The following is a 16,055-nucleotide window of genomic DNA, read 5'->3' as shown; positions in this document are numbered from 1 at the left end:
TCTCCCATTCCCTCTCGGATTTAAATGGTAAATTGAATTTGTTGGGTTAGTGATAGGGGAGATGAAGGAAGGAAATTCATGTGAGGAGGGGGAAACTCCTAGAAGAAAACAGAAAAGTATCCTGCTATGCAAAAGATTCTGAGCTCAGTCTGTCTGCATTATCTGGAATAGCATGGGGACATGTAGCTACACTGCCAGAGGTTTCCCAAAGAAAGTTCTCAAATCATGGGCTTAGAGATTTGCTAATAAAAACTTTGAGGTTTGTTAGAAGCTTGCGGACAAATTGCAGCAAAAAGTATTCTTGTCTCTGATCTCGCAAGTCACCAAGGCATCACTTTGTGCCTTGCTTCCTATTTTGAGCTAAGGACTGGGGACTTTTTCAGAGATTGTAATATTCCATATGGTGGTTGCCTGCAGTATTTAGGCAGATTCAGTACAGTTAAGAAGCTGGCCAGCGCCGCGGCTCAATAGGCTAATCCTCCGCCTGCGGCGCCAGCACACCGGGTTCTAGTCCCGGTCAGGACGCTGGATTCTGTCCCGGTCGCTCTTCTTCCAGTCCAGCTCTCTGCTGTGGCCTGGGCGTGCAGTGGAGGATGGACCAAGTGCTTGGGCTCTGCACCCCATGGGAGACCAGGAGGAGCAACTGGCTCCTGGCTTCGGATCGGCACCAGCACCGGCCGTAGTGGCCATTTTGGGGGGGTGAACCAAGGGAAGAAAGACCTTTCTCTCTGTCTTTCTCACTGTCCACTCTGCCTGTCAAAACAAACAAACAAACAAACAAACAAAAAAAACAAAATTGGGAAGCTGAGTCAAGCATTTGGATGTGTAGTCGTGATTGCTCGTGTTTCTGACCACACACTCTCTTCTTCTAGGTTATAGTCACACAATTATTTCAATTGCTGGCTCTCCATTTTTTAAAGATTTATTTATTTACTTGAAAGATGGAGTTAGAGAGAGAGAGAGAGAGATCTTGCATCTGCTGGTTCACTCCCCAAATGGCCATGACAGCAGGAGCTGGGCCAGTCTGAAGCCAGGAGCCAAGAGCTTCTTCCATGTCTCCCACGTGGGTGCAGGGGCCCAAGGACTTGGGCCATCTTCTGCTTTTCCAGTCCATAGTAGAGAGCTGAATCAAAGTGTAGCAGCTGGGACTCAAACCAGTGCGAATATGGGATGCTGAAGTTGCAGGTGGTGGCTTAACCCTTATGCCACAGCACCAGCCCCTGCCTGGCTCTCCATTTTTGTAACTTTGTGCTAAATTCATTTCCACATGCTATTAAACTAATCAACTGTTTAAGGCTGTTCATGTCACCTGGTCCTTAATCATCAACCAGATACCTGATCATTTCATAGGACAATATCGACAACCCTTTTGGCCAGCCGATTCACTGCTTTGGGGAGGAACAATATGTATGGACATACACACTGGGCATCTGGCATTTGCTACAAGGAATGGTTGCGTGTCCATTACACAAGGATAATTCACAAAGTTCGTGGAAAACTGAATTGAAAGATAAGTTTATCTGTTCATAATCTTTTCATGATGTGCATTTTCCATGAACTTCTGGAAGATTCTGTATAGATTTAAGTAATAAGAAATTTTCCAAATGAAAACAATGAGATATCAATAGAATAGCTAATACACAAAAGACAAAAAGTAACAAATACAACCAAGTATGTGTAGAAAGGGGAACTCATATACTGCTGGTAGGAATGTAATTAGTAAAGTCACTATGGAAAATAGTATGGAGAGGTCTTTTTTTTTTTTTTTTTTTTTTTTTTTGGACAGGCAGAGTTAGACAGTGAGAGAGACAAAGAAAGGTCTTCCCTCCATTGGTTCACCAAATGGCTGTTATGGCTGGAGCTATGCCGATCTGAAGCCAGGAGCCAGGTGCTTCTTCCTGGGTCTCCCATGCATGTGCAGGGGCCCAAGCACCTGGGCCATCCTCCGCTGCCCTCCCGGGCCACAGCAGAAAGCTGGACTGGAAGAGGAGCAACCGGGACTAGAACCTGGCACTCATATGGGATACTGGTGCCGCAGGTGGAGGATTTACCAAGTGAGCCACAGTGCCGGCCCCAGCTGTTCCACTTCTAATCCAGCTCTCTGCTATGGCCTGGGAAAGCACAGATGATGGCCCAATCCTTGGGCCCCTGTACCCACATGGGAGATCCAGAAGAAGCTCCTGGCTCCTGGCTTCAGATTGGCCCAGCTCCAGCCGATGCCATCATTTGGGGAGTGAACCAGCAGGTGGAAGACCTCTGTCTGTCTGTCTCTCTCTCTGTAACTCTACCTCTCAAATAAATAAATAAATCTTTAAAAAAATAAGCTAAAATAGAACTACCATATGATCCTGCATTCTCAGTACTAGTTATATACCCAAAAGATATGAAATTATTGTATCAACGAGAAACCTGCATTGTTCACAATAGCCAAGATATAGAATCAATCAAGGTGTCCATCATCAGATGAATGGATAAAGATAATGTGGTATATACCCACAATGAGATACTAGTCAGCCATAGGAAAGAGAATGAAATCCTAGCATTTGTAACAAAATGGATCAAATTGGAGATATCATGTTAACTGAAGTAGGTCAAACACAGAAAGAGAAATACCACATGTTCTCCCTCATGTGGGATCTAAAAAACTCAATCTGAGCTCACCATGTTTATTCCTAGAGTCTAGGAGGGGCCAGTGTCGTGGCATAGCAGTTTGAACTGCCAGCAGTGATGCTAGCATCCCCTGTGGGTGATTGTCATCCCATATGACACACCATATGATCCCATATGGGTGTCCTGGCGGCTCCACTTCTGATCCAGCTGTCTGCTAATGCATCTGGGAAAGCAGCAGATGATGACTTGAGTGTTTGGGCCCCTTCCACTCACGTGGGAGACCCTGATGAAGCTCCTGCCTTTTGCCTGACCCAGCCCTGCCCATTGTGGCTATCTAGTGAGTAAACCAGCAGATGTAAGATTCATTCATTCTCTGTCTGTCTCTCTGTCTCTCTGTCTCTCTCTCTCTCTTTCCTTGGCCCACCATAGCTCTGACTTTCAAATAAATAAATAAATCCTTTTAAAAATATATATAGTCTATGAGATAGATGGAGTTTAGATAGTGGATACCAAATCAGTCAGATCAAAGAAGTAAGTTCCTAGTGTTACACAGTGTTGTAGGGAGGCTATAATTTTCAATAAGCTAGTATATATTGTATGAGCCAATAAGGAGAAGTGCCAAGCCTCCAATCATAAAGTAGTGCCAAAGAATGGTAAATGTTTATTGCACTGTTTTGATCAGTATATACTATATACATGCATTGAAATATCACCCTGTAACCCACACATATGTCCAAGTTCTTTTTTAAGATTTTTATTTATTTGAGAGGTAGAGTTACAGACAGAGAGAGGGAGAGACAGAGATCTTGCATCCGCTGTTTCACTCACCAAATGGCTGCAATAGCAGGAGCTGGGCGAATCTGAAGCCAGGAGCCAGGAGCTCCTTCCAGGTCTCTCACATGGATACAGGGGCCCAAGGACTTGGGCTGTCTTCTACTGCTTTCCCAGCTGGATCGGAAGATGAGTAGCTGGGACTCGAATTAGTGCCCATATGGGATGCCGGCGCCACAGCTTTGGCTTCCCCAAGTATTTTTAATAAGTAGCTTTGGAAAGGAAATTTTGTCTTTCTTAAAAGCAAATATGATTGAGTATTTAATAACAGAAGTGTTTCTACAAATAATTTCTGTGAATTAATAGTAAGTTTTAAGGCTCTTCCGAGCTGGTAAAGCCCCTCACAATTGCTGCAGACCAGAATTCAGGAGGAAGCCTAGCCTTAGCACTTAGCTGGTTTGGTGTAAAGAGATGCCAAATAATAGTTTATTCAGATTGGGAGAGATTGGGTAACTTGCCTGCTAGATCACTCTGGTACTTGGTACTACTTTCTCCATTTTTGATGTATAATTGTCAAAGAAAATGCTATACATGTTTAGTATATATAAATGGATGGGTTTTGAGGTAAGTAGTAAGCTGTGAAGCCATAATATATGTCATGAAGATATCTAACCACTCCAAAAGTTTCTTGCTAGCCTTTTAATTTATTATATTCTGTCATAAGAACACTTATTAACCTACCCTCTTGGCAACATTTTAAGTATAGACAGTATGGTTAACTACAGGCAGTATGCTGTGCAGTAGAACTCTGGGACTTACCTTGGGTACCTGACCCTTTGTACCCTTCGACTAATACTTCCCTGTTTCACCCTCCCTCCTCTAGCCTCTGGAAACCAGCATTGCACTCTCTGCTACTTTGGGCTCTACTACTTTAGATTTCCTCACTCAGTGGCTTCTTGAAGTATTTGTCATTCTGCTCTTGCTTATTTCACTCAGCATAATGATATCATAAACATCAGAGTATCATTTTTTTAAATTTGACAGATAGGGTTAGACAGTGAGAGAGAGAGACAGAGAAAAAGGTCTTCCTTTTCCGTTGGTTCACCCCCAAATGGCCGCCACGGCCGACGCACTGTGCCGATCCAAAGCCAGGAGCCAGGTGCTTCTTCCTGGTCTCCCATGCGGGTGTAGGGCCCAAGCACTTGGGCCATCCTCCACTGCCTTCCTGGGCCACAGCAGGGAGCTGGACTGGAAGAGGAGCAACCGGGACTAGAACTGGCGCCCATATGGGATGCACGTGCTGCAGGCGGAGGATTAACCTAGTGAGCCACGGCGCCGGCCCCAGTGTCCTTATTTTTATTATTTTCCTTCTTTTGAATAATTGGCTACTGTTCGATTATATATGTGTACCACACTTCCTTCCTTCATTCACACTTGGAAGGACAATTAGGTTGTTTCCATGTCTTAGCTATTGTGAATAATGCCACAGTGAATGTGAGAGTGCAGACATCTCCATTGCTATAGCACCTCACCATTCTAGATGTCAGTAGAATTGGTTCTGTATCCAAAAGTGTCATGGGTGAAGACGGTATGGAGGGCAGTAATCATAGGTAGTGCTCAGGTTATGTGTACACTGTAGTTTTAGGTACAGGACAATGATCTTTGGCCATGAAGAAAGAACATCTCAAAAAGAGATTGTTGAAGACCTGCTGGAAAAAGAAAGAAAAGTTAGATTCTTGTAATGGTCCATAGAGTCACCTTTACTTACCCTTGAGTTCTTCCTGGAAGAGGAATTCTTTACTCTAGGTGCTTGATACTCTGCCTGTAAATAGTGCACACTACTGGAATAGGATGCAGCATTTTCAACTCTTCAGCAGTCAATTCATAATTGCAGATCATGTGTTGCTGTAGTGTCTCGGTGACCTTGTTTGAAAATTGAAGGAGACAGGAACTAACAGCCCAGTTTCACCAGAGACTTCAGAGTTGTATTTTTTCTGCCAACTGACTCAATTTGTCATGTTGTAGCCTTAATCCTGGAGATTTACCCTTTCTCCAGCTCCATACTCTCATATAGACTCATCTCTCACACACACACACACACACACACACACACACACAAACACACACACACACTCCTCAGTTATAATGTGGAGGAAAATAATTTTCCATGTTTATAGAATACAAGGGCAGTTTGCTAAATGTATAATATCCCCTCCTTTTGACAAGCTTAGGGGAAAGCCACATGGTTGACCTTTGCTTATCTGCCACCCCTTCCCACCTGCCATTGAATTTGGCGGGAGTCCCTGGGGTGGTACTTCTTTTCCTGCCAAGTATTTTCCTGCTGCCAGGGAGTGTTGAGTGATTTGCACAGCTTTCTCCCTCTGAGTTAATCATGCCAGCCTCAGGAGTACCCCAGCATTCACCATTCCTGTGTTTCATGTGCCAGGGTACCCTACAGGAGACTGAGTCCCAGGAACCTGTCAGGATTCTAGCCCTTGGGTCCCATCTCGGCCAGTAATCCTTTGAAGGGACTGTGACTCAAGGGAGGGGCTGGCCTTTGTGCAAAGGCTACATTTTTAATTAAATACCGTAGTTTTATAGTTAGAGCTGAGACCTCTGAGATTTTATACCCATATCAATAATCCCTAGGAAACGCACAGTATTGACCTTTTCAACTTATTTTCTTAGAATTTCCATTTCATCGTGACTGGGAAGCACTATAGGCAATACATTTCTTGGGAATTATTCTCATAAGTAGGTGAATGCATTCAGACTTTTGCCTTATTCTTCATATCTCACCAACACTGAGGATTTCTGAAATATCCAGTAGATTCAGGATAACCAAACAGCTGAAAAATCATTTACTTAGAGTTCAGCCAAAAGGAAACCAAAAAAGAAAAACACACAAGCTACCCAGACCTTTAGGCATCACTGAATAGTCATTTAGTGGGTACGCTCTGAATTCAGACTGCCTGTATTCAAATTTTGGCTCTTCTAACCTATTGGCTGTATAACCTTTTGCAACTTAACCTCTCTGTGTCTCAATATGCTAACCGGTAAAATGGAGAAACAATATACTTACCTCATAGGGTGGTTCTGATAATGATGTGAATTAATTCACATAAAATGCTTGAAACACTGCCTGGCATTTGGCAGATGGTAAATTCTGCAGGGATGCTGGTTCTTTAGTATTCCTAAAGCTCATTTTAAGTACTTTAAGTAGAGTGTTTGCCCTTGAAGGAGATGGACCAAATGGGGAAATAAAGCTCAGATAATCTGTAGTCCCATATTTTATTGCTGCCACTATTCACCACACACCAACCTGATTGGAGCCATTCTTAGTTTCAGCTACCTCATCTGTGAAATTGGGATAATGTTTCCCTTAGCTCCTGTTGGCACACTTGCATGCCCCAGTGCACATACACACACATGCTCACTTTGCTGTGACAGAGGAGGAGGAGGAGAATTAAATTAGGAGATGTGCAACATCTGAAATGCCGAGGTGTTTTACGGGTAGCTTAAGGTGATTTCTTGCCCAGCATATCATATTTATTTAAACTATAAGATATTTTTGGAATAAACTGTACTTTCATATATATATATATATATATATGAAATTTTTTTCTTTACAAATGAGATAGGCCATCCGGTATTTCATCACAGCTGGCTGTTGCAAGCCTTTTGTGCCTAGGGCCATGTTGTTTACATGTTTTTATTTATAGTCTAGCAGATAGTGTGCATTTGGTAAATATTAAAGGAAAATGTATTTTATATAAGTGCAGTCAATCTAATGAGACAGTTAAGCCTCCAAAATAGTCTTTAGATAGTTTTCTAGCTAGTGGTCAAGGTTGCTAACTTGACATGATGTCAGGGGGCTCTGATAATCTGGATGCAAAGAAGTTGAAATTTGGCTTGCACACAAGTCTTGCGAGAATGCTGGATAGGTCAGCAGTAGGCCAGAATTTTGGAACTTAATATCTCTTCTGCTAGATCTACCTCTCTTTTGCAAGATCTTGAAGACAGTCTCATGGCTCTCTATCATGAAAAAAGTGAATAGAAAATTGTTGCAATGAGTGTTCCGTGAGTACTTGTTGAGTGTATGAACAGTTAAGGCCTCCTGAGTCTGTGTGTGTATATATATAAATTGTAAGCCAACTCAAATTTAGTATTTCTCATTAGTGAGGGGAAGAGGATGGAAATGCATCTTCCTGTAACCATGGGGAAGAGGAGTCTGTTGCTTTTATAGTCACTAAAGCTTTGACTGTGAAGCAGTTGCAGAAATACAAAGTGCTGTGGAAATCCTTAATAACAGGTTACAAACACAATTATCTCCACTAGCAATGGTTCCATAAACTACCAACAATTGACCTTTCTTAGGATACTAATTTAGTGTTTAAGTGGTTAAAGGGAGAAAGAAGAGCAGAGAAAGACTGCATAAAATGCACACATTTATTGGCCTAACAAGAACACAAATTTCCTCTAGTTGTATTGCTTTTTCTTTTGAATAACTAAGTACATATTGAAAATAAATTTAGGTTGTTTTAAGATAAAATCACTACTAGAATGTTTGCTTTGGAAATCTTTAAATGAAGCCACTCACTTATTATGAAGCAGAATCTTTCCTTCAATCTGTCCTCAAAAGCCTATTTTTAGTTTCCTAAGTTATGGTTAGTAATAATAAATGGTTAAGACAAGAAACTGTACCCTTGATTCATGGGATTATGGTCATGAACTATAAAAGAAAATTTCACAAGTTGAGTAAACAATAACTGGACTTAATATATGTCTTAGAGATTTTTTTGGGCTAGCCAAAACATAAGCAATTCTTTTGATGGCCGTCTAGAGTAATTCTTGTTCCCTCCCGCATAAGCTCTTTGGAGAAAGACCTGTTGGGTTTTTTTATGAAGTGTTTTTAATTATGTGGAATGATTTGATGAGCTCTTGAATCCTTTTAACTAGTCAGTGTAATTCTTGAGTGATGTTAGAACTTTATTTCATTGGATAATGTCAGGCTTTCTTTTGTAAACAATGAACTAGGTTTTTTTTCTGTTTTAAGATTTATTTATTTATTTATTATTTGAAAGGCAGAGTTACAGAGAGGCAGAAACAGAGGGAGAGAGCCCCTCCATCCACTGGTTCACTTTCCAAATAATGGCGGCAGCAGCCAGAGCTGGGCCAATTGGAAGCTAGGAGCCAGGAGCTTCCTCTGGTTCTCCCACGTGAGTGCAGGATCCAAGGACTTGGGTCATCTCCCACTGCTTTCCTAGGTGCATTAGCAGGGAGCTGGATGGAAAGTAGAGCAGCTGGGACTCGAACTGGCACCCATATGGGATGCCGGTGCTGTACACAGAGGCTCTACCTGCTCCACCACAATGCTGGCACCAGGAGTGAACTAGCTTTCTCCTTTCCTCTGCCATCATGGTGAGTGTGCCTGATTCCATTCCTTTCCATACCTTCTCACAAGACCTTCAAGATCAAGAGATTCTTGGACAAAAAGCAAAGACAAACTCTCTATAATCCCCACACTCCCCAATGGGTTCAGATGAAAGGTAGTAATAAAATCAGGTTCAAGGGGCCAGTGCTATGGCATACCTGGTAAAACCACCACCTGTAGTGCCAGCATCCCATATGGGTGCTAGTTTGTGTCTCTGCTACTCTTCCAATCCAGCTCCCTGATAATGCACCTGGGAAAACAGTGGAACAGGGCCCAAGTCCTTGGGCCCCTGCACCCATCTGGGAATCCTGGAAGAAGCTCCTGGCTCCTAACATGGGATTGGCCCAGCTCTGGCCATTGTGGCCGTTTGGGGAGTGAACCAGAGGATGAAAGACTTCTCTCCCTCCCCCTCCCCCTCCCCCTCCCCCTCCCTCTCTCCCTCTCCCTCTCCCTCCCTCTTCTCCCCCCTCCCTCCCTCTCTTTCCCTCTTTTCCTCCCTCCCTCCCTCTTCGTAACTCTGCCTTTCAAATAAATAAATAAATCTTTTGTAAAAAAAATCAAGTACAACACCAAAAGGAGACATTGCAGAAGAATCAAGCAAAGTCTACAAAGAACTGCACATGAGATGGCACAATTTATACTGTATGAAAGCCACTATCATTTTAACCACATCAAGCTGGATATGTTACTGCTGTCTGGACGGTTGAGTGTGTTTCATTGAAAATGTGATTTTCTCCTTGTATCTATACTCTGCATTAGTGGTTTGCTTCAGTAATAAGCCCTGGCTATTGCAGGCATTTGGAGAGTGAACCATCAGATGGAAGATCTCTTTTCTGTCTCCCTGGTATTCAAGTAAGATGCATATGGATGAATAAATACATTTTATAAGTAATTTCCAATCAATCAAGAACTGACTAGTTCAAATGAAGTTTTGGAGACAGAAAAAATGAGAAGAGACTAAGGATCATGTCTTAAAACAGAAATAACTCACTGAGATGATGGCATGAAAAATGCTGTCCCAAAAGATCATTTTACAAGAACTGGAATTATTCGTGGTGTATCCACAGTAAAATGGGTTTTTAAACCTTAGTGACGGAGCTGGCACTGTGGCATAGTGGATAAAGCCACCATCTGCAATGCTGGCATCCCACCCATATGGGTACTGGTTTGAGTCCCAGCTGCTCCACTTCCAATCCGGCTCTCTGCTATGGCCTGGGAAAGCAGTGGAGGATGGCCCAGGTTCTTGGGATCCTGTACCCACATGGGAGACCTGGAGGAAGCTCCTGGCTCCTGGCTTTGGATTGGCACAGCTCTGGCCTTTGTGGCCAATTAGAGAGTGAACCAGTGGATGGAAAAACTCTCTCTCTGCCTCTCCTTCTCTCTGTGTAACTCTGCCTTTCAAATATATATATATATATATATATATACACACACACACACACACACACACACACATGTATATACATATATATATGTGTGTGTATATATATTTTAAAAACCTTAGTGGGTTCTGCAAGATAAATTGTTTTAAAATAAACTTTATTTATTTTACAAACATGTTGTCATTTGGGGTTCTTGTACACTGTTCTGTTAAGCTACTTTCATGGATTCTCAAGAGTACCCTGTTCCTAAATCCAATTTGAAGAAAACGGACATATTCTGATCCTTGATAAAGCCAGCCTTATTAGGGTCTACCTAGTTTTAAAGTTGCTATATATATATTTGTAGCAAATTTTCAAGATGTGGTAAAAGGATAAAAAGATAAAAGATTTTGGAAGAATCATAATACATATTCAGCCAAGGACCCTAACAACTACTGGGGAAGACAGTATTGGGCTTCCAACAAGTCCTTGAGAGAGTCCTGGCCATTTATGAATACAGCATTGCAATAGTTGCTACTCAAACTCATGAGAATACACTGTTGAAAGGATATTTTGTCTTCAAGTGATAGATAACAGCTCCTTTCTCTTTCTTTTCCTTATTTTTTTTTACCTACATGTTTGTTTACATCCTGCCTTGTCTCCAAGCAATTTAAAATGCTCTACAAAAGTATATATTGTAAAAGTAAGAGGCAGTACAACTAAAATGCATAGGCACAGTCAGGTAGGAAAGTGAGATGGAGCCAGGAGTAAAGTTGTGATGCAAAACGCATGGCTTGAAGTTTATTAATGCTTGGTAGACGAAGATTACAAGCTTTCTTCTAATCAATGTGAAGAGGGGAAAGAGATGAGATCTATGAATCACAGTGTCCAGAAGGTTAAAGCTAACTAGTTGTTCAGAAAAACTAGTGGAGGATAAATGATAAGAACAAATTAGGATAATGTGTCAAAAGGGCAGTCAACTATTGCAAACCAATAAATTTTCTAGTAGTTAGAGATATTCACTTCTTTCTGAGGACTCATTGAATGAATAATTTTAAATGTCCTCTGTGGTCTATAATAGCCTTTGTGGGAAATCAATCAATCAATCAATGTATCAATCATCTATTTACTGATATGTAATAGCTCATGAAAAGTATATTTCATTCATTTGTGTGTTTCCAATCTATGTACCTTGTATTTAGCATCCAAGTGTGTGAAATTTCAAATGCAAGACACATACATTTATAGGCTGGTCATGGACCTGCTCAAATAAATGGCTTAAGTTTATTAGTGACTGATTTCAGCCGGCACCGCGGCTCAATAGGCTAATCCTCCTGCAGTGCCAGCACACCGGGTTCTAGTCCCAGTTAGGGTGCTGGATTCTGTCCCGGTTGCTCCTCTTCCAGTCCAGCTCTCTGCTGTGGCCCGGGAGTGCAGTGGAGGATGGCCCAAGTGCTTGGGCCCTGCACCATCATGGGAGACCAGGAGAAGCACCTGGCTCCTGGCTTCGGATCAGCGCGGTGCACTGGCCGTGGCGGCCATTTGGGGGGTGAACCAATGGAAGGAAGACCTTTCTCTCTGTCTCTCTCTCTCTCACTGTCTAACTCTGCCTGTTAAAATAAAATAGTGACTGATTTCTAAACGTGATCAATTCTAGAATAAATTAATGTGGAACATGAAGTGCCAGGAAAATCCAACAGACACTGGAGCAATACTTTTAGTGTATTCTTTATGATTTATTTTTTTAGAATGGGGATTTTCATGCAACCTAAATTTGTAGTTTCTGTTTGACTTATTTTTTAAAAAAATCATTCAGTATTCAAAAGTAATATTGAAATGTGTTACCTATTTGGGTGTTTTTATCTATTAACTTTCTCCAGTTGGTTTTTCCAATTAAAAGTACATTGATGCCACGTGGCATGTATTTTATGCTAAAACTACATACTTAGGAGAGAAATGTCAAAGTAGATTCAGGAAAAATACTATGAGTGACTTAACACTTTTCAGTGGTTCCAATCACTATTTCTAGCAGGGATTAATTTCTAAGATTTGGTTTTGTGTGTGTGTATAAAAAATTAATAGGCTTGTTTAGAACAGTTTTCAATTTAAAGAAAATCATTCAGATGCACAAAGTTCCTATAAGCTCCCTCTCCCCTTTCACACAGTTTCCTCTGTTATTAACATTATTAGCAATAGTGTGGTGCATTTGTTATAATTAATGAGCCAGTATTGATGTGTTATTATTAACTTAAGTTCATAGCATACATTAAGGTTTACTTTGTGTTAAATAGTGCAAATTGACAAATGCATAATGTCTTGTGTCCTCTGTTACCATATCATAACAGAACAGTTTCATCAATCTAAAAATCATTGATCTTTTTAGGGTCCATATTTCATATAGTTGAATTATACACTATGTAGCCTTTCATACAAGCTTCTTTTGCTTAGAAGTAGGCATGTAAGGTCTCTTCATGACTGTTGGTGGGTCGATAACTCATTTCTGTATATTGCTGAATAGTGTTCCATTGTAGAGATTAACCACAGTTTGTTTATCCTACTGAAGGATATTTTGATTGATTCTGGTTTTGAGGGTTATAAATAAAACTTGTAGAAATGTTCTCCACCTCTGGTTTCTTTGAAGACTTTGCCTTTGGTTTCCTCCAGTTTGAATAAGATATGTGTTGAAGTACATATTTTAGTATTCATCCTGTGGGTTGTTCTCTGAGCTTCCTGAACCTATGGATAGTATCAAAAATTTTAGAAAATCCTTGGCCATTAAATCTTCAAGTATTTTTTTTCTGTTAATATTCTGTTTCTAGAATTATAATTACACATTTTTATTACTTTGGAACTTATCGCACAATTCTAGGATATCCATTTTGGTTTTCCTTTTATTTTTTCATTGTTTTTTCTCTCCTCATTTCAGTTTAGGGAGTTTCTACAGATATTATCCTCCAGCTCACTGATTCTTTCTTTGGTTACATCTAGTAAATTGATAAGCCTGTAAAAGACATGCTTCATTTCTGTTTTAGTATATTTGATTTCTAGCATTTCATTTAGATATTTATTACAGTCTCCATCTCTGTGTTTAAATTATCCATCTCTCCTTACATATTCTTATTCCATTACTACTATTACCATAAAAGTCATGGTTATTTTTTAAATTCACTGTCTGATCATTCCAAGATCTGTGCCACATCTGAATCTGGTAATCTTTGTGTCTTTAGGCTGTGGTTTCCTTGCCTAAGTTTTAACATGGCCTGTAATTGTTTGTTTAAATCAGGACATGATATACTGAGTAATAGGAATTTGAAGTGATCAAATTCGAAATGTGAAGTTTTATATTAATCCACATAGGAGCTGGACTAAGTAATGTTTGTTAGAGCTGGAAGTGCCAGAGTCCTCAGTTTCCTCTAGTGCTTTTTATTTACTTGTTTCTTACCTATTTTTGAGTTTTCCTAGGAACTTCTCCTAAAATGCAGGCCTGCGTCTTGCAGCACCCTCAGTTGTAATCTGCTATTATTATACTTAGGACCTATTGATATGGCACTAAGCTACCGGGAAGTGGAATTTGTCTCTAATCTTGTGATTAATCTCAATATTGTATTTGGCTTAAGACCTTGGGCTGTGACCTTCTGAAGTTTTTCTTAACCCTGTTCTTTTCTTAGCCCTGTTCTTTTCTTCTGTTAGGTAGAACAAGAAAGCTGGAGATAGGGCTGGAGTTACCGAAGTTTCCTTCACACAAGCATATCAGGCTTTGGTGAAGTTGTGCCTTCGTTGAACAGCAGGCCCTTTTTATGGAGAATGCTCATGGTGGTTTTCAAAATCATTAGTTTTTTTCCCTCCCTCACCTGAAAAGAAAGGAATTTTTTTTTGGCTCTTCACTATGAGGACTTGGGTGGTAAAAACCCGTGGAAGTATAGGGAATCCATAAGTCTTGGGCCCCCATGAATTTTTCACTCTTAAGCTACTCTAGCAATTGATGAAAATTATTGTTGATAAATACTAGTTTATGGATCCCGTGGTTTCTGCTCCAGGTAAGTTGATCTCAGCTGTGATTCTTTATATTGCATGCCTCTGAATTCCATGGTGCATGTTTTGACTGACATCTGTACCCTGATGAATGGAAGAATGATTTGACTTTTGGTTTGTTCAGCTATTGTCTTGCTGTCGAGGATGGAAGTGATGATTTCCAAGTTCTTTACATGCCAGAGTTGGAAGCAGAAGTCTCCCAGCATCCAGCTGTCAAGGCTGAAGCATGTTTTTACATTTGCAAGGACTTCGCTATTAGACTGACCAACATTCCTATTCAGGCCCTGACATTTAATTAGACACATTACCTTGTATGAGTCACTTCACCTCTCGGAGCCTCAGTTTCCTCATAAAAGTAATTCCTATAAAAGTAATTCCAAACATGAGATTATGTTAAAGTGCAATCAGAGGACATACATGAGCAAGTTTAGCGTGGATTCTGGTGTGTACCTTGCAGGTACCTTATTCTCTCCTTTTCCATTAAAATACTCCTGTTTGAAAACAAGGATCATTTTGAGTCTAACCCATTCTGGGGCAATTATTCTGCTTCTTTTCAACTATTTGCCCTTCTTATTGTGCAGAAAAAAAAAAAGCTGCTACAAAAAAAAATTAACCTACTTCTATAAGGATTCTCTTACTCTAAATTACTTGAAAAAGATTTCATGGTTCATTTATTGCTCTCTTCTTCGAACTGCAAGTATACTCTCCTCTTTTTCTAATACCCACCCTACTGCTGACATGGTCCATAGAAGCTCATTTTCCTTCCCTCAGGATCTAAATACAGGAATACCAGCACCAAATTCTAAGGACTGTCATTTTGCTACAGTAATAGGCTGTATGCACTGGGGTAGTAGAAATGGTTGAACCATTGAAAGACAGGGAATAGCCTGAGTGTGCAGTCTGCCTATCAAACTACATCTGCAGAACTGTGTCCCTTTGTGAGCACCATAACTGAAGGGAAGACATTGACAACACTAGAGGGGGTCCAAATAGTGGTGGCCAGGGGTCATCTGGAAATCAAGGAACCTGGTTATATTAGGACTCCAGTGACTCAGTTTATTAGATCTATTTTCATGCATCTTTCTATATATTGTAGAAAGTTAGAGTATATTCTATTCAGTGTGAACTTTTTCATGATAACTCTGATGTTACATTGTTTGCTGCATTTCCCCCCCGGGCATAACTCTTGACATCTTCCTAGAAAAGAGACAGAGGAAAACCTCCCCAAGCTGAAGTATACATTATTATCTGACCAAAAAAAAAATATCAATGGACTGAACTTCTTTTCAGTAATTCTCACCCTCGATTTCATTTCATGAAATCTCAAGTTGCCAAGAAAAACTGAACACCACTTTTCACCTAGGAGCCTTTGCTTGAGCAGTCATGGTTTGATCTGTTGTAGTCATGGTTTGATCTGATATAGAAGTAAGGGCATGGGGGAAAAACACAGAGACATGCTACGTGAATTCTAAGCTATGGAAGTTGGAGCAGGGAGCACATGTGAACTTGAGGTTTGATATGAACCCCTAGCCCTTTCCCTCTGTATATGCATTGTTGTTCTCTCTGCAGAAGACTTTGTGATCTTCTCTAATTTTCTTTTTATATTGATCCAGCAGTTTAGTAACAGAAACTTTAAAAAAAAATAGGGCAACACAATCTATGGGATTACCATGTCATATGTCTTGCAGATTGGAGAACAAATCCACTCTGTAATTGATATAAAACTCACCTTGTAGAGAATTCATTTTTTGTGGTCTGGGTGATTAAGATCTACAGGGGTATCATCCGTGAAGCAGTCTTTTCCGTTTCCTTGCTTCATACTAGCCCCAGGGCCAAGCTGGGTGACT

General features: G+C 40.6%; 1 protein-coding gene across 2 annotated transcripts in view; it reads left to right on the top strand.

Moving 5' to 3' along the window:
• GPC3 (glypican 3) overlaps positions 1 to 16,055 on the top strand; it is a 450,311-nt gene that overhangs the window by 211,098 nt on the left and 223,158 nt on the right. The window lies entirely within an intron of this gene.

The sequence above is a fragment of the Oryctolagus cuniculus genome, chromosome X, assembly GCF_051225735.1.
Source record: "Oryctolagus cuniculus isolate XC-2025 breed Fujian yellow rabbit chromosome X, ASM5122573v1, whole genome shotgun sequence".
NCBI classification, from domain to species: domain Eukaryota; kingdom Metazoa; phylum Chordata; class Mammalia; order Lagomorpha; family Leporidae; genus Oryctolagus; species Oryctolagus cuniculus.
The sequence above is the reverse complement of the archived record's forward strand: the minus strand, read 5'-3'. Positions and strand labels throughout refer to the sequence as shown.